Source organism: Trichechus manatus, unplaced genomic scaffold (genome assembly GCF_000243295.1).
Source record: "Trichechus manatus latirostris isolate Lorelei unplaced genomic scaffold, TriManLat1.0 scaffold00055, whole genome shotgun sequence".
Classification (NCBI taxonomy): domain Eukaryota; kingdom Metazoa; phylum Chordata; class Mammalia; order Sirenia; family Trichechidae; genus Trichechus; species Trichechus manatus.
Genome location: NW_004443991.1, coordinates 543,185 through 566,274, shown reverse-complemented (window position 1 = coordinate 566,274; position 23,090 = coordinate 543,185). Strand labels below are relative to the sequence as shown.

General features: G+C 39.7%; 2 protein-coding genes across 4 annotated transcripts in view; one reads left to right on the top strand and one right to left on the bottom strand.

The window, feature by feature from the left end:
- Positions 1-23,090, bottom strand: part of CMSS1 (cms1 ribosomal small subunit homolog) — a 470,991-nt gene that overhangs the window by 377,328 nt on the left and 70,573 nt on the right. The gene's annotated exons all lie outside the window — the stretch shown is intronic.
- Positions 18,262-23,090, top strand: part of FILIP1L (filamin A interacting protein 1 like) — a 41,374-nt gene continuing 36,545 nt past the window's right edge. Inside the window, exon 1 of one of the 3 annotated variants that reach the window (XM_004378135.2) lies at positions 18,262-18,390. The gene's annotated coding sequence lies outside the window, so the exon portion shown is untranslated. Of the gene's footprint in view, positions 21,807-23,090 lie in introns of all 3 variants that reach the window. The other 2 variants (XM_023732859.1, XR_002824387.1) reach the window with 2 other exon arrangements.

Here is a 23,090-nt window from a genome sequence, read left to right as displayed (position 1 = left end):
ATCCACCTATGAGCAGCTGATATTTAACAAAGGGCCGAAGTCCATTAACTGGGGAAAAGACAGTCTCTTTAACAAATGGTGCTGGCATAACTGGACATCCATCTGCAAAAAACTGAAACAAGACCCATACCTCACACCATGCACAAAAACTAACTCAAAATGGATCAAAGACCTAAATATCAAACCGAAAATGAAAGATGATGGAAGAAAAAATAGGGACAATGCTAGAAGCCCTAATACATGGCATAAACAGAATACGAACCATAAGTAACAATGCACAAGCACCGGAAGAGAGACTAGATAACTACGAGCTCCAAAAGATCAAACACTTATACTCATCAAAAGACTTCACCAAAAGAGTCAAAAGAAAACCTATAGACTGGGAAAAAAATTTTGGCTACAACAAATCCGATCAGCGTCTAGTCTCTAAAATCTACAAGATGCTGCAAAACCTCAACAACAAAAAGACAAATAACTCAATTAAAAAATGGGCAAAGGATATGAACAGGTACTTCACCAAAGAAGACATTCAGGCGGCTAACAGACACATGAAGAAATTCTCATGATCATTAGCCATTAGAGAAATGCAGATCAAAACTACAATGAGATATCATCTCACCCCAACAAGGCTAGCATTAAGCCAAAAAACACAAAATAATAAATACTGGAGAGGTTGTAGAGAGACTGGAACACTTACACACTATTGGTGGGAATGTAAACTGGTACAACCACTTTGGAAATCGATTTGACGTTTCTTTAAAAAGCTAGAAATAGAAGTACCATACGATCCAGCAACTCCGCTCCTTGGAATATATCCTAGAGAAATAAGAGCCATCACACAAATAGATACTCACACGCCCATGTTCATTGCAGCACTGTTCACAATAGTAAAAAGATGGAAACAACCTAGGTGCCCATCAATGGACGAATGGATAAACAAACTATGGTATATCCACACAATGGAATACTACACATTGATAAGAACAATGACGAAGCTGTGAAACATCTTATAACATGGAGAAAGCTGGAGGGCATAATGCTGAGTGAATTTAGTCAGTCACGGAAGGTCAAATATTGTATAAGACCACTATTATAAGAACTCAAGAAAAGGTTTAAGAAGAACTAGATGGTGCCCAGCTACCACCAATGACTGCCCTGACAGGGAACACAACAGACTGTCCCAGATAGAGGAGGAGAAAGGTGGGGTGCAGAACTCAAGTTCTAGTAAGAAGACCAGACTTAATGGTCTGACGGAGACCGGAGGAACCCTGGAAAGCACGGCCTCCAGACTCTCTATCAGCCGAGAACTAAAACAATTTCTGACGCCAACTCTTCAGACAAAGATTGAACTGGACTGTGGAACATAAAATGATACTCGTGAAGATTGTGCTTCTTAGCGCAAGCAGATACATGAGACTAAATGGACAGCTTCTGTCTGGAAGTGAGATGAGAAGGCAGAGAGGGTTAGGAGCTGGTTGAATGGACATGGGAAATCAGGGGTGGAAAGGAGGAGTGTGCTGTCACAGTATAGGGAGCGCAATCAGGGTCACATAACAATGTGGTATAAATTTGTATAAGAGACGAACTTGAAATGTTAACTTTCACTTAAACTACAACAGTAAACAAACAAACAAAAATTTCAAGTTTTGCTGATAATTGAGCTTAGATTTGAGACCATTTTTATGTTGTTTGGTAGCTGATAAATCAACGGTAGACTGACTGAATGATGACTGAAAGGCTGAGACAAAAAACTGTAATAGATTAAACTAAAACTCCATTTCTTACCATAAAGGAACAAATAATTGGCTCAAATATATCAATTTCCCCACGTGTCTGTCAGTTTGTTGTACTGTGGTAGCTTGCGTGTTGCTGTGATGCTGGAAGCTATGCTACTGGTATTTCAAATACCAGCAGGGTCACCCATGGAGGACAGGTTTCAGAGAAGCTTCCAAACTAACACTACGAAGAAGGACCTGGCAGTCTACTTCTGAAAAACTTAGCCAGTGAAAATCTTATGAATAGTAGCAGAACATTGTCTGATATAGTGCCAGAAGATAAGCACCTCAGGTTGGAAGGCACTCAGAATAGGACTGGGGAAGAGCTGCCTCCTCAAATTAGAGTCAACCTTAATGATGTGGGTGGAGTCAATCTTTCAGGACCTTCATTTGCTGATGTGGCATGACTCAAAGTGAGAAGAAACAGCTGCAAACATCCATTAATAACAGGAACGTGGACTGTATGAAGTATAAATTTAAGAAAATTAGAAACTGTCAAAAATGAAATGGAACACATAAACATCGATATCCCAGGCATTAGTGGGTTGAAATGGACTAGTATTGGCCACTTTGAATCAGGCAATCACATGGTCTAATATGCCAGGAATGACAAATTGAAGAGGAATGGCATAGCATTCATTGTTAAAAAGAACATTTCAAGATCTATCCTGAAGTGCAACGCTGTCAGTGATAGGATAATATCCATAAGCCTACAAGGAAGACCACTTAATATGACTATTATTCAAATTTTCACACCAATCACTAATGCCAAAGATGCAGAAATTGAAGATTTTTACCAACTTCCACAGTCTGAAATTGATCAAACATGCAATCAAAATGCATTGATAATTATTGGTAATTGGAATGCAAAAGTTGGAAACCAAGGAGGATTGGTAGTTGGAAAATATGGCCTTGGTGATAGAAATGATGCCGGAGATTGCAGGATAGAATTTTGCAAGACCAATGACTTCTTCATTGCAAATAACTTTTTTCAACAACATAAATGGTGACTACACACAAGGGCCTCACCAGATGGAATACACAGGACTCAAATCGACTACATCTGTGGAAAGAGACTACAGAAAAGCTCAATATCATCAGTCAGAACAAGGCCAGGGGCCAACTGTAGAACAGACCATCAACTGTTCACATGGAAGTTCAAGTTGAAGTTGAACAAGTTCATGAGAAACAAAGTACCACCTTGAATATATCCCACCTGAATTTAGAGACCATCTCAAGAATGGATTTGACATACTGAATACTAATGACCAAAGACCAGACGAGCTGCAGAATGACATCAAGGATATCATACATTAAGAAAGCAAGAAGTCATTAAAAAGACAGGAAAGAAAGAGAAGACCAAAAAGGGTGTCAGAAGAGACTCTGAAACCTGATCTTGAACGTAGAGTAGCTAAAGTGAAAGGAAGAAAATGATGAAGTAAAAGAGCTGAACAGAAGATTTCAAAGGGCGGCTCGAGATGACAAAGTAGAGTTTATAATGCAAAGACCTGGAGTTAGAAAACTAAAATGGAAGAATATGCTTGGCATTTCTCAAGCTGAAAGAACTGAAGAAAAAAACTCAAGCTTTGAATTGCAATTTTGAAGGATTCTATGTGCAAAATATTGCACGACACAGGAAGCATCAAAAGAAGATGGAAGGAATACACAGAGTCACTGTACAAAAAAGAATTGGTCAATGTTCAACCATTTCAGAAGGTAGCATATGATCAAGAACCGATGGTACTGAAGGAAGAAGTTCAAGCTGCACTGAAGGCACTGGCGAAAAACAAGTCTCCAGGAATTGATGGAATACCAACTGAGATGTTCCAACAAATGAGTGCAGAAGCTGGGGGTTCTCAAATCTATGCCAAGAAATTTGGAAGACAGCTACCTGGCCAACTGACTGGAAGAGATCAATATTTGTGCCCATTCCAAAGAAAGGTCATCCAAGAGAATGTGGAAATTATCGAACAATATCATTAATATCACACACAAGTAAAATTTTGCTGAAGATCATTCAAAAGCAGTTGCAGCAGTACAACGACAGGGAACTGCCAGAAATTCAAGCTGGATTCAGAAGAGGATGCAGAACAAGGGATACTATTGCTGATATCAGATGGATCTTGGCTGAAAGCAGAGAATATCAGAAAGATGTTTGCCTGTGCTTTATTGACTATACAAAGGCATTCGACTCTGTGGATCATAACAAATTATCGATAACACTGTGAAGATGGGAATTCCAGAACACTTAATGGTGCTTATGTGGAATCTGTACATAGACCAAGAGGCAGTCATTTGAACAGAACAAGGGGATACTGCATGGTTTAAAATCAGGAAAGGTGTGCTTCAGGGTTATACCCTTCCACCATACTTATTCAGTCTGTATGCTGTACAATAATCCCAAAAGCTGGACTATATGAAGAAGAACCCAGCATCAGGATTGGAGGAAGACACATTAACAACCTGTGATATGCAGAAGACACAACCTTGCTTGCTGTAAGTGAAGAGGACTTGAAGCACTTACTGATGAAGATCAAAGACTACAGCCTTCAGCATGTATTACACCTCAACATAAAGAAAACAAAAATCCTCACAACTGGACCAATAAGCAATATCATGATAAATGTGAAAAATATTGAAGTTGTGAAGGATTTCATTTTACTTGGATCCACAATCAAAGCCCATGGGAGTAGCAGTCAAGAAATCAAAGGATGCATTGCACTGGGCAAATCTGCTGCAAAAGATCTCTTTTAAAGTGCTAAAAAGGAAAGATGTCACTTTAAGGACGAAGGTGTGCCCGACCCAAGCCAGTGTTTTCAATTGCCTCATATGCATGTGAAAGCTGGACAACGAATAAGGAAGACCAAAGAAGAACTGATGCTTTTGAATTATGGTGCTGGTGAAAAATATTGAACATACCATGGACTGCCAGAAGAATGAACAAATCTGTCTTGGAAGAAGTACAGCCACAATGCCCCTTAGAAGCAAGGATAGTAAGACTACATCTCACATAGTTTGGACATGTTATCAGGAGGGATCAATCAGTCCCTGGAGAAAGACATCATGCTTGGTAAAGTAGAAGGTCATCAAAAAAGAGGAAGACCCTCAATGAGATGGACTGACACAGAGGCTACAACAATGGACTCAAGCATAACAACAACTATGCAGATGGTGCAGGACTGGGCAGTGTTTGGTTCTGTTGTACACAGGGTCACTATGAGTGAGAACCAATTCAATGGCACCTAACAGAACAACCTATTAATTTAAAATATTTACTTTTAGATATTTCTTGTGTAGTTTTCAGGTTGATTTTTATTATAAGATTATAATGTTCTAATGTCCATTTCTGACAGTGAAACAGTTTGATTACACTAAACTATCACTTTCTAAAAAAAACAATACAACCTTAAAATGATAAATAGAATATGTAAAACATTAAAAAAAAATACATTCATGAGATATTAAGTTAGTAAAGGATACTTAGAGGCCAAAGACAAGTTTTAGTGTGCATGGCATCATTGGGCACAGAGGTCAGGGGACAAAGCCCAAGGTCCTCCCAAGATGGGGAATCTATAGGAAATATCTGATTCCCCGTCTCACAAAAAGCTAGGAGTGCAAAAAAACCAAGACCATAGTGTAATGATGATTTAGAAACAAAACCAATCTCTAGGGACTTCAAGGAAAATTGCTTTCTTTAAACTATGGCCCTAAAACTAAAAAAACAAACCTGTTGCCGTCAAGTTGATTCCGACTCATAGCGACCCTATAGGGAAGGTGGAAAATAAACTCCACTGAGAATCTGTAATAATAAGCCGGCCCACATGGCAATTTGCAGTCTAAATTCATTCTAACTAGGTGGCCTGGAAAAAACCCCTGGGCCTAAAAATTCAGTTTAAAGAGATCATGAACTGAAAACACCCAATGCATCAAGCAAAAAAAAAAAAAAAGAAAAAAGTAAAGGAGAGGAAGTCACTTCTAACCCAGGGCTCAGAGAATTCCACATATAAAGTTCTAAGATATATGAGTTTATATTAAAAAATCCAAAAACACTAGAAAGTAATGCACAGTGACTGAGAGCCAGAGAAACAACAGATGAATCAAAGGTATAAAGACTCTAAAAATGTAAATTATCAGACAGCGTGTAAAACATGTTTAATGTGTATCTTGGTCATCTAGTGCTGCTGTAACAGAAATACCACAAGCGGATGGCTTTAACAAAGAGAAGTTTATTCTCTCACAGTCGAGTAGGCTACAAGTCCAAATTCAGGGCGCCAGCTTCAGGGGAAGGCTTTCTCTCTCTGTTGGCTCTGGAGGAAGGTCCCTGTGATGCATCAGTCTTACCTTGGTCTGGGAGCATCTGAGCACAGGAACCTCAGGTCCAAAGGATGTGCTTTGCTCCCGGCACTGCCTTCTTGGTGGTATGAAGTCTCCCTGTCTCTCTGCTTGCTATTCTTTTTTATATCTCAAAAGAGATTGCCTTAAGATACTATCCTATCTAATCTTGTAGATCTCATCAGTATAACTGCCACTAATTCATCTTATTACATCATAGTGATAGATAGGATTTACAACACATAGGGAAGTCACATCAGATGACAAAATGATAGACACTCATACAATACTGGGAATCATGACCTAGCCAAGTTGACAGATATTTTTGGGAGACAGAATTCAATCCATGACAATGTGTTCAGAGAAAAATTGAAATTTTCAGTTAAAAGAATAACAGACTATAAAAAATGACAAAAATATTAAAAAAAGAGAAGTTTTTATAAATGAAATGTATAACAAATGCAGATCAAGAAATGAGAATTAGTGTATTGGAAGACATATCTGAATAAATTATATGGAATACAGCCCAAAGAGCCAGAGATGAACAGTTGAAAGAATGATTAAGGGATGTAAGGAACAGAGTAGGAAAGTCTAACATGTGTCTAATCTAAATTTTAGAAGGTAAGGGGCAGGGGGCAGCGGGGATGCCCAGAACCAATATTTGAAAAGTTAATAGTGGCTGAGAAATTTCTAGAACTAAAGAAAAACACCAATATACAGATGAAAGAATCTCAGTGAAACCCAGGAGGATAAAATAAAATCTACACTTAGGTGCAGCATAATGAAATTGTAGAACATCAAAGACAAAGGGAAGATTTTAAAAGTGGCCAGAGCAAGAAAAGGTATGACAATTAGACTGATGACTGACTTTTCAACAGTTACAAGGGAAGTCAGAAGTCAGTGAAATAATATCTTCAATGTACTGACAGAAAACAACTGTCATCCTAGAAGTCTATACTGAATAAAAATCTTTCCAAGGACAATGGTAAAATAAAGACATGTTCAAATAAATGAAAGAAAGAATGTGCAAAGAACAGACTTCCACTAAAGGAACTTCTAAAGGCTGTATTCAGAATGAAGGGAAGTGATCCCAGATGGAAGTCTGGGATAAAAGAAGAGATGATGAGCAAAGAAATTGGTAAATATGTTGGTATACCAAAATCTACACTGACTAAAAAGAAAAATAATAGATAACATCTTGCAGAATTTAAAAAAAAGATAGAATTAAAAGATATGACATTGATGATGTATAAATTGAAAGAGTGTGCTCAGAGTTAAAGTGTACTGAAGTTCTTAACTTTTGGAGGATTAAGATAATGATTAGCTTCAGACTTTGATAACTTAATTTGTTCTAAATAGAATAATCCTTAATAGAAAGAAATATAGTATATAACTTCCAAAGTAGCATGGAGGAGAATGAATAAAAAGAAAGTTCAAAAGAGGCCAAGAAATAAGACTAAAACAAACAAACAAAAGATGGCACAAACAGAATCACACTCTAAATCGCATAGTCTGGTAACAAGACAATTAGCAACCGTATGATAAAGTTGTTCTTCTGTCAATTTTATCACCGCACACAAGCATTTGGAGATAAATCTCAGAGTCCAAATTTAAGGTGACTAAGAATCAATGCCAGGGCCAGGCCAAGAGATCCTCCTGGCTCCTAGCGTGGGTAAGTGGGCTGGGTCGTTGTCCTGGCTTCCCTAGGGCAGCAGCCACTCATGGCAGCTGAAAGCTGCCTCTATGGCTTTCAAAACGACTTCAACTAAAGCAGTTTTCATTCAAATTGATTATGTTTAAAAAGGAGTCAGCACTATTAAAATCATGTTTTGCCAACAAGTCACTGTCATACCACGATTGACTGCTGAGGGGTAACTCTGCTCCTGAGGTTTTTAGCCCTCAGCCCTCTGGCTGTCAGGGGTTTTTAACGCCTCAGCCCTCAGGCTGACACAGCTTCCCCTGCTTTCAGGCTGAAATACTTTCCTCAAGGGAGAAATTTCCTTAGCAAATAATAGTTGTCATCAGGGATGGTAAAGAAACTTGAATAAACAGAAGGAAGAATAGTTTCCGGACCCAGGCCTTATCAATATTCAGCTGATTTAAAAGAGCCAGAGTCAAAATCCTAACACTGCAAACAGCTTCCCGTGGCATCCTGCATACACATTTGCCTCAGAAATGGCTGTGAAATAAATGGCAGATAAAACGAACCAACAGCTAACTCAACAGGTGGAGGCAGTCTATACATGATCGTCATCTCTTTGTCCTGCTAGATTCAAAACACTTCTTTTCATGCATTTCCCCATTTATCAGGTTTGCTGAATGCCCGCTCTGTGCAGAGTGTTGTGCCAGGCCTCATACAGAATGCCATAAAGCGGTAATGAGGTTTGAGCCACTAGAGGGAGAGCGCTGGGCAAAGCGATCAGCACACAGTGGGCTCTCAAAAAATGACAGTAGCTTCTTCTTCCTCCTTCCCACTCCCTGGATATTCTTTATGGAAGTGGAATATTTGAGCTGTGAAACTTAAATCAGTGGATTTTAGGAATTTATTTCAGGAGATTCTTAAGTCTATGTCCTATTCCAAAAAGATGATGTTAAAGAACTTACGGATTCAAACGTTGGGAATAAACAAAAACAGTTTAAAACACACTATGGTAGGATTTTAAGTGATCCTTTCAGTGTGATTTCTATTATTGTTTTAATGCTGATAGCACCATAAATAATTACAGAGGGTCAAAGGGAGGGAAGGAATGAGGGGGGTGGGGAAAACTGTACAACACAGAAGTAGTTTAGCACTCTGCAGTAGAAAAGGCATGGCATTCTGGCTGGAGCTCTGGCGCATCTGTGTGCCCCTGAGCAGGCTGCTGCACCACCTGGCTCTCAGCTTGGTGAACTATAAGATGAAGGAGGATGACTAGATGATCTCCCAGATCCATTCTTATTCTACCATTCCGCAGTACAAGCCTAATTAACTGGGCTGCAGATAAGAGAGGTACAAAGTTCTTGACTCAGAGTTAGTACTGTTTTATCCCCCAAGTCCAAATCCTACTACAACACAACAAAAACCCGTTGTTGTCAAGTTGATTTCCAATTCATAGCAACCCTATAGGATACAGTAGAACCGCAACATAGGGTTTCCAAGGAGCGGGTGGTAGATGTGAACTACCCACCTTTTGGTTAGCAGCCTCAGCTCTTAACCACTGCACCACTAGGGCCCCACTACAAGACAAGTGAGTATGATTTCTACCAGAGGTTGCTGAAGTCAGTCTGAAGTTCAAACCCTCGTGCCACTGTTTACTAGATCTGTGGGCAAGTTACTTAATCTCTCTGCTCCTCAGATACTTACCCCACAGGGTCATTATGTGGATCAAAATTGATATTACATGTAAAGCACCTAGCACCTGGCATTCACTAAGCATTAAATGTGTTGTTACCTATCATTGTTATTGTTGTTGTTATAATGAAGATCTACTACGAACAAAACCAGTATCGAAGAGATTATCCTAGAAGCAGTACATGATGAAAGCACTTAGGTGTGTGGTTGTTCATTAGGAGGTTGGTTATCAGTAAGCTCAGTGACTGACTCAACAGTGTGATGTAGCTGTCTAAAATGCTAAGAAAATCTGTGTTTACACACACACACACAGTCTATAAAAGGGGATGATAATACAGATACACTAATTTGTTCAAACTTTTGGACACAGAATGTGTCCCCCAAAAATGTGTGTCAACTTGGCTAGGCCGTGATTCCCAGTATTGTGTGAATGTCCACCATTCTGTCATCTGATGTGATTTTCCTATGTGTTGTAAATCCTACCTCTATAATGTTAATGAGGCAGACTCAATCTACAAGATTAGGTTGTGTCTTCGGTCAATCTATTCTGAGATATAAAAGAAAGAAGCAAGCACAGAGACATGGGGACCTCACACCACCAAGAAACAAGAGCCAGGAGAATAAGCAATAGGGACCCGGGGTCCCTGCACTGAGAAGATCCTCGACCAGGGAAGATTGATGACAAGGATCTTCCCCCAGAGCCAACAGAGAAAGCCTTCCCCTGAAGCTGGCACCCTGAATTTGGACTTCCAGCCTCCTAAACTACAAGAGAATAAACTTCTGTTTGTTAAAGCCATCCACTGACGGTATTTCTGTTATAGCAGCACTAGATAAGTAAGACACAGGATGTGAGAGGACTTAAATTATATCAAACAGCAACAACTGAAGATTCAGGATAAACTGTCTTCAAATGTTTAGAAAGCTGTCAAGTCAAGGCAATGCATTTGCTCATCATGGCTCTGTGGAAAGACCAGGAAGAGTGGGTGGAAGTTAGAGGGAGCCCATTTTCAGTTCAGAATGGAATGGGCTCTTTGGGGAAGTAGTAAGTCACTGAAGCTGGTCAGCACTGGTGAAATGAACACTCAGGCGTGCATGTACCTCCTCTTGGAACAAAAGCTGGAGTTCTCACTTGAGAGAGAATTCAATCTAAGGATGATTGTTGGATCTCAGACTTTTGATATCCGTTCCAAACCTGTATTTTATCATGTAGTTTGGATGCCTACTGACATATGTTACAAGAGGAGTTCTCCTGCACAAAATAACCCTTTGGGAAGTATGCAAGATAATGGTATTAAATGATAGCACAGAAATTAATATTAAAAATTCAGACCCCTCCATTAAATTTTTGGCCAGAGTTGCCAATGCATGGCCAATTTCAGTGGCTTGAGTTGATAACCAGCAATACACAGACCTCCAATTTAAAAGAAATTCAACAAAAAGCTTGATTGATCCATGAGTTAGATAGCTCATTACTGTTACAGAATTAATTCTATAGTTAGTATAACCTAGGTAGATTACTCTAACATTAATTAGGATTTCAGCCACTTTTTTTCACAGTTTTAATCACATTGCTTAACTAAGCCATTTTTGATTTTTCATGTTTCCTAACAGAAACATGTAGACCCTTGAAATGTAGTGGTGACTGCTTCTAGGCAACAGTTTCATTCTGTCTTCCTGGGATTTGGAAGAAGTTGCCAGAAAAAGGAAAGGATTTTACAATTAGAATCCACCTTCATAGCAAGCAGAGGCCTGGTGGTTAAGAACTTGGCTGCTAAAGAAAAGGCTGGCAGCTCAAATCCACCAGCCACTCCCTGGAACTCTATGGGGCAGTTCTACTCTGTCCTATAGGGTCATTTTAAGTCAGAATTGACTCAATGGCAAAGGATTTGGTTTTTGGTTTTCACATCAAGCAATCAACTATGTAAGTAACGGACAAGGCAGAATTGTATATAGGAGTAGGGATTAAAATGTCTCCTTTATAAAAATAATCTTTAAAGGAACCACTTTAACTTTTTTTTTCATTTCCTATATGCTTTATTTCCTCAGGCCCTCTAGACCCATTTCAGTGGGTTTACATATGATTAAAAGTTTATTCTCATGCATTGCTATATTTGAGTTTATGAAGATGAAAGGAACTACATAAATTCAATTTACCCACCCACTTTATCCTTCCCTTGGTCCTGTTGCCATCAAGTCGATTCTGACTCTTAGCAACCCTATAGCACAGAGGAGAACTGGACCATAGGGTTTCCAAGCAGCACTTGGTGGATACAAACTGCCGACCTTTTGGTTAGCAGCCATAATTTTACCCTTAGTGGTCGACTATTCCAATGGCATTCTAAAGTCTTTCCACTGACTTACAACTAATAAAACCTGTTCAATTGTACTTTGTACCGACAGATCTTTCTCCACAAATATTTACACTGAAATAAAGCAAGCTCACATGTATATGGAAAAATCTCTGTCACAGTAGTTTCTTTAAAAATACGTCACTTTAAAAATATATGGGCACAAACTATTTGACAGGGTCCCTTTAAAAAACAAACTGGACAAAGTCTTAAGAACAATCTGTACTGGCAACAGACAGAGAAGATGACCTAATAAGTCTTTTCCATCTCTAATTTCTGTGATTCGAAGGTTTTTTACTCCTACAGTAATACTTGCGAGTTCAACAATTTCTCAAAACTATTATTAGTTACCAAGGAAACGCAAAATGTTTGCAGGAATAAATAAGCAAATGGACTGGACCTAAACAGTAGGCTTTCCCTGCTTCTCACTTAATATTCTTATGGTGGTACCATATTATCAATTTTTCATTCTCTCCAAGTCATTCTCCTCACCTACTGGTATGCCCACTAGAATACCATAGCCAACTCAGAGCATTCTGTGTAAACCAAGACCAGGAGGTCTCTGGTTAACAGCAGATTCCATATTAAATACGGACTTCCTTGTTTCACATGGTGAAGAACAAAAACCAAGGCAAAGTTAGGAGGCTAGCAGGCAGTGGTTGGCTTATGACCACCATTTCCAGGGAGAATGTGCACATATATGCTTTTAAAAGTCAATGTCTGAAAAGCCATTAACATGATTAAAATATATATAATAAAGATAAAAAATAAGATGCACAATACATACACACAAACACTCACACATGACCCACAGTATGAAAACAACCATCTTTTACAAATGCTTAGATAAAAGATTGAAAGAAAATACAGTACAATGAATTAAGAGTGGCAGTATTCACATGGTAGGACTACACTTAAAATTTCTTTTCCACTTTTCTGCATTTTCCAAATTATGATGAGTACCTATTACTTTTAAAATGAAAAAAAAAAAGAACTACTTTAAAATTAATTTTTAAAGCCAGAAAATATTATTCATTTTAGTGTTAGCAAAGGGCTCCCCACTGCCCAGTCTCGCCACTGACATTGTTCCTACAGACAGTCTGATTTACAGGGGTACTGGTTCCTGTTCTAAAATCAAACTCAGCTGAAATATGAGTAGGAGTGGTTGAAGGGTCTCTGGAAGGTTCCATGACTATGGAGGCTGGAACAGGAGATGGGCTGCAGATAAGCATAAGAGGGTCTATATGTAAATCCAAGTTCACCGTCGCCCATTAACTGCTGGTTAAATGCTCTCAGTGTACAGTGTAAGTGCTGTGCTGCCCGAGGATGGGGTACATTCTGTGTGGGCATCTGTATGTACAGAGCCAGGCAGGTGGCACCTGCAGGTGGCACCTGAGGAACAGAAAGAAGACTGTAAAGGAAGAGGTTGGTTAGAAAAACGATTGTTTGTGGCATAGAAAGAAGGAGCTTTCATCCTCAGACTTCCCCTTTGGCCCCTAAGTTATGTAGCAGCAAAGGGGGCACCTGGCCCCTAACAGCCTTGCGCAGTGCTCAGAGGCACAGCTGCTTTGCAAGAAGGTTACCAGTGGGGTGTCACAGGTACCATGGGGCAGAATGCATTAACCAAAGGCTCACACTCTGGCCACTCCAATTGTAGCCTAATGCAACACAGGACCACGGAACTCTGCCTCTCCTCTCTGACATCCTAGATCTGTCCCCAGTCTGCTCAGCTTCTCATACAGGACCTTGCCCATAATAAGAACTTGTTTTTTTTTTTTTCTTCTTTGTATGTTATAGTGTTTCCACATATACTATTTCATAGAGACAAAGAAGCAAACATGTCAGACATTCAAAGTTAGCAGAGCTACTAGGGACCAGAGCCTACCACTCCCTGTGGACAGCTGCAAAAAACCCTCCACTGCCATCGAGTGGATTCTGACTCACAGCGACCCTACAGAAAGAAGCAGAACTGCCCCATAGTTTCCAAGGAGCCGCTGGTGGATTCGAACTGCCAACCTTTCGTTTAGCAGCCGAGTTCTTAACCACTGTGCCACCAGGAAGATAATTAGGAGACTAAATCTCATTTACCAGATATAGGAATTTATACAGGTAAATTTGCCCCACACTCAGGAGCGACTGGTAGAAAGGTTCAATTAATTATGAATTCTGCTTCTCTGGCACTTAACTGGATGACTGGAAGATTTTACCAGTCACAAGAAGAAAGAAAGGCAGGGAAGGAGGACGTGAAAGAAAATAAAAGCACTCATTTCACAAAGAGGAACTGACTTGACATGCTTAAAAAAGCCAAAACCAAACCCATTGCCATCGAGTCGATTCCAACTCATAGTGACCCTATATGCTTAGTAACATGTTAATAGTATTTTAAAAGTTAAATAATGATGACATTGTCATTGTTGTCAGTAGTGGTTGCCACAACTAATAACACCAGTTGCTTTGGTGATTGTAATCATCTCCTGGTATTAGTTTGAACCATGGGAAACTGCTGATATTCAGCTGTTTTTGATTTACATTAAAAAGCAACTTCATACAGTTCAATCTAGTCAGTATCTCCTAGGCTCCAGACTTGTCGCCTATAAACCCCTTCTCCATATTAGAAGGCAATTGGCGAGGTGGAAAAATTTCTTTGTACCATTTCCAAACAACAACTTAAAGCTATTACTAATGCAGATCATAAATTCTGATTACTAATTGTAGAAAGAACCTTAATTTGTAGGTACACTGGAATTTCCTGATGATAAAATGAAAAGAAAGTCATATAGCAATTGGACAGAACTAGGCTAGGAAGTAACATTTTTTCAGCCAAGACTGAAGCACAGTGGTCATAACTCTATTTATTCTTTTCATAGTAAATATATGTCAGATGCCAAGACAACAAAAATTACTTCTCAGAGAGAATGCTGGTAGGAAGAGGCAAGGAAATAAAAGTCTACTCATCTACTCACGTGGCCAATGAGGGCTGGAGTTTGTGGTATACAACTTAGGGTGCTCTTGTGTCAATTAGATAAAGGTCCCCCTTCCTCAAGACCCTTGACTTCTACCAGTAGGAAAGCTGTCTTAGTATCCAATTTTATTAGAACAAGACACCTTGCTGCCATCCTCCAGAATATTCAGTAAATGTGCAAATCCACAATGTGAATGACATCTGCTAGGTTATTCACTGCACAAGGAGAATAGCTGCTCAGGGTGGCTCTGGTGTGTGCTTAGTGAAGAGGGTGAGTCTTTACTTTTCTAATCCAACATTCAGTCTGGAAGAAAAAGATACAAACTGCCCAATTAAATCAGAATCCATCTTTATCAACAACGCCCATGACAGATTTGGAAGAAACCATGAACAGAAGACTGGGTTACAGCTTTATGTCTAATAAAAAAAAAAAACAAATCCACTGCCAGCGAGTCGATTCCGACTCACACGTTCAAATCCCTGCACTGTTACTTTACTGTGTGACCTTGGTCAAGCCACTTTATCCTTCCAAACATGTGTATGTGTGTGTGTGTGTTTAATCTGCAAAATATGGAAATATGGATAATATCACCTCAAAAATCTGTTGTAAAGATTAAATGATAGAATGCACATAGAGCATTTAGCACAGTGACTAGCACGGTCTAAACCCCAAAAAACCAAACCCATTGCCATGGAGTCAATTCCAACTCATAGAGACCCTACAGGATAGAGCAAAACTGCCCCATAGGGTTTCCAAGGCTGTAAATCTTTACAGAAGCAGACTGCCACATCTTTCTCCCATGGAATGACCAGTGGTTTAGAACTGCTGACCTTTTGGTTAGCAGCCAAGTGCTTAACCACTGCGCCACCAGGGCTACTTGGCACTATCTGAGAGGTTAATAAATGAGAGTCAGTATTGGTTCCTAAAGGAGCCTTGGTGGTACAGTGGTTAAGCGCTCAGCTGCTAACCAAAAGGTCAGTGGTTCGAACCCTCCAGCCACTCTGCGGCATAAAGATATGGCAGTCAGACTTACAGGCTTGCTATGAGTCATAATCGACTCAGTGGCAACGGGTTTTGGTTTTTTATTGGTTCCTGAAGACAGTAATCACATACTATGATCCTCAGTTTGTAGCCAAGTCAGAGCCCAGTGACTCAGGGAGAAACATAGTACCAGGCAAGACACAGAAGCACTAAGAGTCCTGATCCTTTCTTTCTCTTCAAGAACCCTAGCCAAGTGTTTTGTTCATTTAATTTCTCCATTCTTCAGTTATTCCAACTTAAAGAAAAGGAGGAAATAATATTAACATATTTCACAGGGGAACTGGAAAGTCAAAAGAATGAAAGTAAAGGCAGAGTGGTATAAAAATGTGAGAAAGAAAGAAAAGGCATTGTCAATGTAAGGAAACCTCTTTGGCCATCAGAGCAAAAGGAGGCAAAACAAGCTACAAAAACACTAGCTTTGGGTTAAAGGCACTTTATGTTATCAGTTTGGAGCCAAGTTTGAGGTGTTTATGCCTCATGCAACTTTCTTAATAGTCATTTTATCTCATGTCTAATAAAAAACTCTAGTATAAAAATCTCAAAAAGAATGTTTTCATAAACACGAGGCAAGAACAGGAGACCAAAACGATTACAATGCACTTCACAAATATAGAATAGAGTAGTAAAACTAACAAACCAACATCTAACATGTTAATAGAAAAGCGTAAATCAAATATTTTAAGTTCAGCTGAAAGGTATGGTCATTCACTTTGCCCAAAACAGTATATATGAAAAGCGGGAGTTAGTTTAATTTAGCCTTCTCAGTAGGTACTTAAGAGTGATCTGCAAGAACTGTCAGAGTGAGTTAGCAGTTTAGCAAACACACATATTTATTTTTGTGCCCTGCATCTTTATTCCACACCATTTTCACCAACTATATACTTCCTTTGCAACCAGTCTTTCTCTACCCCACGCTAAGGAAAACAAGCAAGCACATTATTTTCATTATTCTTGTTTGACAAAATATATGGAAACAACAATTCTTACAGACATATGTACATCATAATAGGAAGCAATCCTATTTTAATGTAATTTAAAAAGAGGTTTTCAACAGACTCAAGCGATTAAAACTACTCAATTCATCCGAAGCTTACAAATATGGCAGTCACTCACGTCCCTAATTTATTTAGCAGATTCACATAGTTGCTTTAGGACTTTAGCGATTACTTCTCTTAATGGTGTGCAAGATAATTAAACACCAAATTCGTTGCCACCGAGTCATTTCCGACTCATAGCGACCCTACAGAAAGAAGCAGAACTGCCCCATAGTTTCCAAGGAGCCGCTGGTGGATTCGAACTGCCAACCTTTCGTTTAGCAGCCGAGTTCTTAACCACTGTGCCACCAGGAAGATAATTAGGAGACTAAATCTCATTTACCAGATATAGGAATTTATACAGGTAAATTTGCCCCACACTAGAGAGTAACTCATAGTCACCCTATAGGGCAGAGTAGAAATGCCGCACAGGGTTTCCAAGGAGCGGCTGGTGGATTCCAACGGCCCACGTTTTGGTTAGAAGCCGAGCTCTTAACCACTGCGCCACCAGAGCTCCTACAGGGTTGCTAGGAGTCGGAATGGACTTCCCAGCAACGGGTTTGGGTTTTTTTTTTTGGGGGGGGGGTTGTTTTAGAGGGTAACTGGCTTAATTCAAGCTTATCTGGCCACTTCCCCGCCGCCCCGTGTGTCTTTATTTTTTGTTTTGTTTGTTGGTAGAACAAATGGATTAAAATCATTTTAACTTCTATTTTAATACTTTGTCTTGAAAGTACAGCACAAAACACTTACTTTCTTTAAAAATATTTTCCCTACCAAGTAAACTGATTAGTTTTAACTGCTTTAGTTAAAACACAGCCATGCAGAAATGAGGAACGGGAAGGTTCTTGCAGGAAAACACTGAAAAAAATCAGATTTCATCTGGCCTTCCCATCATCACTTGAAGAATTGTTTGGTAGTTACATCATCAGGAAATAAAATACTATCCTCTGAGGACCCCTACTCTTTACAGAGGAAAGAGAAGGTTTGAAGTTTAAATCACCCTCGGAAACGTGTCCAAAAACCGACTTCTCCCTTCCCTCTCGAGCCTCCCCCCGCCCCCGCAGCAACCAAAAAACAAATGTAACAAAAATGAATTTACAAAACTTTACATAAGAATGACCGGGTTGTGTTTTAAAAAAAACAGACTAGTAACAGAAGCTTTAGGGACCCAGAGAGAGAAAAGTCAGAAGCGGATGGACCATGACCCCCAGTGACTTGGTGAGCCCGGCAAGAGGGCGCCGGCATCACCCTCCCGCCGCCCATTCCTCTCGCTGGGCGCCGTGGGGCCGATAGTCCGTTCACACGGTCGGAGCGTCGGCGGGAGTCTGGCAGAGGCCGCGCCGCCGCCGAGGGTCTGGCTGTCACCCGCGCACCCGCCGCCCGCGCCGCACACGCGAAGCGCCTTATAAGGCAGCGCGGTGACGTAACGCCCATAGGCCGGGCGCGCTCGGCGCCCCGCTCGCATTGTTCGGGCGGCTCCCGGAGCGCGCACAGCCGGCTCTCAGCGCAGCGCGGCGCGACAGCGGCCCCGGCCCGGCCCCTGCCCGGCCCGCGCAGGCAGCTCAGGTAAGCTGGGGAGCCGCTCTGCTCCATCAAGGGGCACTGCTGTCAGAGAGCCAGGCTGGAGTGCCCGTAGGTGGCTTTTCAAGTTATCTCAGCACCACCAACTCCAGACAGGTTTCGCTGAGAGCGTTCAATGAACTCTAGGTTCAAAACTTTTTCCAATTCACACAAAACTTTGAAGGTTTTCTGCGGCAGAGCAAAGAGATTTGGGATTTAATTTTAAATGTTGAGAGGTTGGGCAAGACTATGTATTACATACGCTTTCCAAGTGAGCTACACATTGAATCCTGCCTGTATTAAGAAATCTTTGGGGAAAGGGGTGGGGGAGGATATATTGTAGCACAGCCCTATGTTCTGATCTGATCTTCTCCAGATTCGCTTATGTCTTTCTAAAGAACAGAGTGCGAAACACTGCTACATGGTAGTGGATTTGTTAGTGCTTTTTTTCTTGTAAATCTCAATATATTTAAAAAAATAGAAAAACACTGTTAGGAATACATTTTAGGATTAGGATGAATCTAGTTTAAAATGAAAGAACAGTTTAAGCTTCAAAAGAATTTTTATAAAGGCTATTCTGTCTTGAAAGTATATACCAATTTGTAGGAGGAAGTAACTATCACAGTTTTAAGTTCTTTTTACTTCAGCTCCAGTCACTGGATAAATGACCAACCACGTTAAAAATTAAACATAAGTTATCCTCTCTAGAGTAATATTTTGGATGATCATTTATTATGTAAAAATACTAATTTAAAAGGAAAAACTTATATAGAATTTTCAACCATTATGAGTTACATCTAACCTTGAGCAGGCTATTGCTATAAATTAACCCTTACAGTATGATAATTGAATATTCAGCAGATTCTGAAAATCTACATATTTTACTTTACTTTTCAAAATAAAAATCAGCAGAGGAATTAAAAATGAAAGATATGCTATGTCAAATTTAAAACATTAGGAGATGCAAAATGATTTATCATTCAAACTTTATCTGGCCTGAACATATTGTAAAATAAAACTTAAGAACTGTATGACAGAATTAATTACCTTTTTAAATAATCTCTTCATGTTTGTAAGTATACACAGTACAAAGTCAATTCATAGGCTGTCATTTTTGTCGAGTCACTCTAAGACTGAAAAATGCTTAATATTGTTGGCATTTGAATTACCACATAGGATCTGTTTGGATGTATAGTAAAAGTTTAAGAGAAGAGCCAAAAACCCATTGCTGTCGAGTAGATTCCCACTCATAGTGACCCTATATGACAGAGTAGAACTGATCCACAGGGTTTCCTAGGCAGATTGCCACATCTTTCTCCTAAGGAGTAGCTGATGAGTTCGAACCCGACCTTTCAGTTAGCAGCCAAGTGCTTAACCACTGCACCACCAGGGCTCCTTAACAGAAGAGCAGAGTACTATAATTATCAGAGATGTATGTGAGTGTTATAAAATCAAATTTTGTTTATATTTCACTGTCAGTAAGAAGAAAAAGTCATAGAAGATTTATTATCATTTAAAACATACCATTTCTTTTACATGCTCAAAATTTGCAATCTGTATGTTTCTAGTAATTCCTGTGGTTGAGATTTTTAAAAATATATGACATCAGTGTCTACAATTTTTGCTTCAAAAGAGTTTTGTTTTGTTTTTGCTAATTTTGTTTGGTGCAATACAAGGCTTGGTTTTAGTATTCTAAAAGAAAAATTACATGTTATTTGGCCTGAAGTTAAGGCTATATAAACTGCAGGTTAGTGCTGAGAAGTAGGCTTTCCCCAAAACTATTCTTTGAAACCTAGGGAAGCCTACCATGAGAAGAGAGAGGGGCCAGCACCCAGGTCACTGTGGAGAAGTACGGAATGTGCAATAGAAAAGTTGTTTATTTGATATAGGCTGTAATTGGAAACTGAAAAATCCTTGCCTTGGGAAAAAGGTTATTCTGCTCTTTTGAATCTAATAGAGGAGGAGGGAAACAAAAACCATTAATTATTGTTTCAGTTATACCCAAAGTACCATCTATACCATAAACTATAGCTCAACTGTTGAAAATCATAACCTCTATCAAAGCTCTAACAGCTGTGTTTCCCAAAGTCTGCAATTTATTTTTTTAAAGCAGGCTAGCATCAATTTAAAAAAAAAAAATTTTAAATGACAAACTTCAATATTCCACACCTTTTCCCATTTGTTAACTTTAAGGTATGGTTCAAAGAACAATCACCCATGAAGACGCCTTTTAAAACTGAAAGTTAAACAAGATTTATCGTGGATACATATCTCACAGCGGTCTCTCTGAGTGAACATTTCTTAGTCCTTGGGACAATCTGTATGATGAAAAAATGTTTTTTGATTGAATAAATGTGAATTTTACACTTGCAAATAAAGCACATTCATTTTGTGCTTAAGAAATTTATGGAAAGTATTTTTGCCCCTTTACAGTGACTAACCTTAACTGTTAAGCACTAGTATTTCGTGATGTTTTCCTAATGCTGGGATGAAGTCTATAGTACCAGCCAATATGAAAAATATGAATCAAGCCTTGGCTTTCTTAACTTTCACATCCACTTGCAATTCCCATTAATTGGCCTCTTCAGAAGGCTGTTTCATGGTTCTCTGCTGCCCCTTCCCCTCCAAAAAAGTGCCTATGGTAATAAATGAGTTTTGATGTAATAAAGTTAATTCTGTTCTGTCTATACTTAGTGCTTCAGGGCAAAGCAAAAACTTTACAAAGTGAACAGAGGAAGAAAATACAGCCCCTCCTACTTAAAGGAAAGAGGAAAGGGGGCTGGAGAGAACTGCTTCCAAAAGACTGGATATTGTGAGTAATTCAGAGGATGTAAAGCAATATTAGTCTCAATCTGTCTCAGGAACTGAAATGCCCCATCTGTTACTTACAAAGTCAGTATCTTTGAAAAATCTAACACATCCTACCTTATTCTCTTGGGCATATCATTAATTTTAAATAATTTTTAGGGTTTATTTAAATTGCATTCGACTACCCATTTAACTTCAATTGTTTAGTTTCTGCAAGTTATGTTTAAATAAGGATTTAAAGATGAAGAGACACTGCAATATGCAGCCAGCATCAGAAACCTTTAAAGAAATATTTCTATGGCTGCCTCTGCAGTCACCAGAGGATGTCTGAGCCACCAACCCAACTACTTCTACATTTCCTTTTCTGGTACTTAATGTGTGCTACAAAGGCTTTAAAACTCCTCTGGCTGGTCAGTTCCTACTTCTGAAGTAAGCCAGGGCATTCACGTCTTGAATCTTTTTGTTAGGCAAACTGATTCCTTGTGGGTCATCACCAGTACTGTTGGAAGCCCTCTCATACCCTTCTTTTTCTTAAAAACAGAGTTGAGATTCTCTCCTCCCGACCTTCATCTGCACTAACACTGCCACTGATTGGGAAAGCTGGGCAAAAAAAGGTCAGAAGGCTTGCTTAAGGAAAGTCCCTTGGTTCTTTTTCAGATATGGGAGAAGCACTCCCTCTTTATCTTGTTCTCTCGGATGCTTTAGCAGGTTAAGATGGGACAGCAGCAGTTTTAATTCTCAGCCCAAGAAGAGAGAGTGATAGTCTAGCAGGGTTCTTTCATTATTCTGACTATTCCTTAACATTCCTATGTCCTACTGGTTCCAATGTAAAATTAGCTCTTAAAGATACATTTTTTTTTTTTCGTAATGAATAGATGTGTTTGTGGGGAGGCAGGGTGGACAGTGAGGTATGTAAGTGTGTAAGTAGGTAAGTGTATCATGGGATAGGTAGAGGTGCAGACAAACGTACAACAAATTCCTTGTTTCTGTTTAAGATAGCTACTGATTCTAGCCTAGAGCATAGTTATTATCAGCAAAAGAGAGCCTATGTTACGTCAGAATGACAAATGCCCAACTCCACAGATAGGAGTTTCAGAAATGCCTTGCTAACTTCTTCTGTATGGACAATGGAATGCCCCAGACCCCAGAGAGTATGCACAGAACGTTATAGCTGGAAGAGGCCTTGGAGGTCATCTGATTCACATGCCTTGCTTTATAGGCAAAGAAACTGATATCTACAGTGTGACTTGTCCCAGAGATACAGAGCTACTCAGAGGCGCAGCCAGGGTCCACTGCATTCTTGGGCTTCAGCCTACCTTTTGTTTCCTCCTTAAATTAGTGGTAGAAGGAGAGAACAAAATCCTCAGAAGAAGCCTCAGCCCTGTAAATGGTTATCTGGATATAAAATCCATTTAAAAAAGAAAGTTGAAAGCCTTAAAGCTCTCTTAATAAGTACAAGCAGTAAGAAGGCAAAGGGACAGGAGGGAGGTGAAAATCAATACAGTTCAACTAGGCTATAATAATGCAAAACCAAACCTGTTGCCATCAAATCGATTCCAGCTTATGGGGACCATATGTGTGTTACAGAGTAGAACTGCTCCATAGGGTTGTCTTGGCTGTAGTCTTTAGGGAAGCAGATTACCTGGCCTTTCTTCCATGGTGCCACTGGGTGAGTCTGTACTGCCAACCTTTAGGTCAGGAGTTGATCACAAACCATTGCGCCATCCAGGGACATCATAACAATGGAAGGAGGAAGATTAAGGGGAGACAAAGAAAACAAATAGTAAATGCACTTAAGGTCCTCTGGGTGGCAAAGCTTACTCCCTGACTGCAAGCTGAGGGGTGCCCTGGAAAGTGTGTGTGTGTGTGTGTGTGTGTGTGTGTGTGTGTGTGTGTGT